This window comes from Penaeus monodon, chromosome 10 (genome assembly GCF_015228065.2).
Source record: "Penaeus monodon isolate SGIC_2016 chromosome 10, NSTDA_Pmon_1, whole genome shotgun sequence".
NCBI lineage: Eukaryota > Metazoa > Arthropoda > Malacostraca > Decapoda > Penaeidae > Penaeus > Penaeus monodon.
In genome coordinates this window covers 31,202,752-31,205,815 of record NC_051395.1, presented here as the reverse complement: position 1 = coordinate 31,205,815, position 3,064 = coordinate 31,202,752, and positions in this window count along the sequence as shown.

Sequence of the window (3,064 nt, the reverse complement as noted above, 5' to 3'; positions counted from 1 at the left end):
TAATGATAATGATAGATAAATAAATGAACAAATTGACCACATTATTTAGATATAAGATATCTTAATAAATATTGGCATTTAGCCGAGAATAGAATCACTGAATGCACTGAATGGATTTGACATTCGGTCTAGCTGTGTTATTACGATTGTCATTATTATCGTTACTACCATTATTGTTATCATTATCAATAATAATAATAATAATAATAATAATAATAATAATAATTATTATTATTGTTATTATTATCATCATCATCATCATCATTATTATCATTATGATACTAATTATTAGTATTCATCATTGCCGTCATTAATATTGTTGTTGTTATATGCTGTTCTTCATCTTCTCCTTCTTCTTCATCTTCTTCTTTTATTATTATTTTATTATCAAAATTATTATCACCTTTATTTTTATTATTATTATTATTATTATTATTATTATTATTATTATTATTATTATTATTATTATTATTACTATTATTAATGCTATTATTATTATTATTATTATTATTATTATCACAATATTAATTCTCATCATCATTATCATAATTGTTGTAATTATTTTATTATCATCATTGTTATTATTATTATTATGATTACAATTAGCATAATTATTATGATCATCATCATCATTATTATTTCATTATCATCCTTCTTTATAATTTTTATGATAATTATTATCACTATCATTATGATCATTTTCACTATCTAATTTACTGATATTATAATTCGCAGCTATTGTTTTAGAATAAAATAAAATACACGTAAAGATGATATAATCCTAAAACTATACTTGAGAAAATGAAAATATGATGAGCTTTATTTTTCGAAAATAATTCTTTTGAGGAAAGTCACGTGAGTCAGAATCTTGAGCTGAAGAAATTTAGTCCCGTAGCTCAATTATAAGTAAATTAAGCTATTCAATCCTATATTATTTTGTGTTATTTTATCTTATTTTTATTATCTACTTTACTTTCTTTTATTTCAAATTATTTCATTTATTTATTTCATTTTATTATTGGTTTATCTACAAGAACATATTACATTACGGGGGGGGGGGGCATTATTATCAGGTATATTAATCATGTTTCGGAAACAGCATTTGCCACAGTGGCCGCATAACCTTTACATGTTTATAATTCTAAAGGCTTCATAAATTCATGCTGTGTAATGTGTTTTCTTTTTCCAAGAACTTTCAACTGACAAAGCTTTTATAGAATCTAATTTCATTCTTAATTTTATCATGTACTTTCATATTCAATTGTGTTTTTCTTGTATTATTATTATTATTATCATCATTTTATTATTATTATCATTAATATTCCACTCTTCATCTAAGCATTTTCTTACTTGAAATCATTGCATATAAATCCAATTTAGGGTGACATCAAGCATCCAACAACACCATCCACATTCAAAATCATTCATAATGTTCAATATTCTACATAAAACCGAGTGTACCATCTGCACATACACACACACACACACACACACACACACACACACTAATGAAAAACACGCGTATCGGAAATTTCCATTAACCTAATCTACCATTCATTAGAATACCCATTGTAATTGAACATGTCTTTCTTATCAAAATATCTATATACCTTCCTATACATGAATAAGTTATTCAAGAAGAAGCTAAATAAATAAATGAATATATACTTGTGTGTTGTGTGTGTGTGTGTGTGTGTGTATACGTGTGGAAATGCGGGTGTGTATGTATTTTTACCAAGAAACATGTAAAAAGAGTGAAACAATATAAAAGACTTACATTCTATGGGGATAAAACACCACACTTCAGTTAGGATCAGGCTTGGATATAAATTGTAATGGCTGGTCAGTACAGTTTGCAATGTAGAAGAAACTAAGTGTAAACTAAGTGTACATTATATCTCATGCTATTATATAAATCTATGTCCATTCATCAAATGTATTACAGTTTGCCCACGACATCAAATGTACCAAAGCTTGCCCACGCCTACGTAGATAGCTAGGGTGATAGATAAAGTTAAGAAAGAATGTGCAACACTATATCCATATCCATATGTAACAGTAATTAATTTTCTTGTCCTAATTTGACTATTTCAATTTCCTTTTCCATTTCCTATTTCTCCAACAAAAAAAGACAATTTTCTTGCCCATAAATATCCCTTAATTACACACAGTTAATGACATCTCTTTTACTATTTTCTGCTAACCATGCCATTCTCTACCATCTCTTTTACTTTCACTGATCCTTTCATATTAATTGTTTGCCCGTTATCATACCATGGACTCCAAAATACCACCATACGCCTCCTTTATAATACCGCAGCAAAATCCCTCGGGTTCCTACCACTGTGGCGATCCTGCTGAACCTTTGACCCGCATGTTTTCTCAACTTAATGAAGTGAGACAAGGAACAGAAGGTTTTAAACACGCCCGTAAATTGTTTTCGACAGTCTTACCTTCTCTATACTTGATTGGTTTCGTTGTTACATTTTATTTTTTCTTGGCTGTAACAGGATAATGATGGCGATAATAGCACTACTGCTAATGATAATATTCATAATGATAGCAATAGTAATGATAATAGCAATAATAAAAATCATAATGATTATAAATATAATAGGTTATAAAAATAATAATGATAATGAATATAATAATGATAAAAAATAATGATAATAACAATAATGATAATAAATATCAATCTTAATGCTAATACTGGTAATAATGATGGACATAGTACCCGAATAGTAATAACAACATTAACTGAAGTAATGTTTCACTTCTAATTCCTTTTGCGACATTGTAGTGAATGCAACCCTGCAGTAAGCGGGAAGTGACCCTGAGGGAGTCAACTACCACAATGCTTATTATTTCCTGTTGGGGCTTTTCGTGTCGGAGCGGGCCGAGCGGTAAGAACCCTCCGAAGGCACGGGGGGCCAGGGATAAATACTGTGACTAAAAATAAAATTTTTAGGACTAAAAAAAAAACGAAAAGAACTAAAATGACATAAAACTGAGCTATAAAAAACATTGAAGGTTTTCAAACACTAGGCTGCCCCGTTTTCCTTTA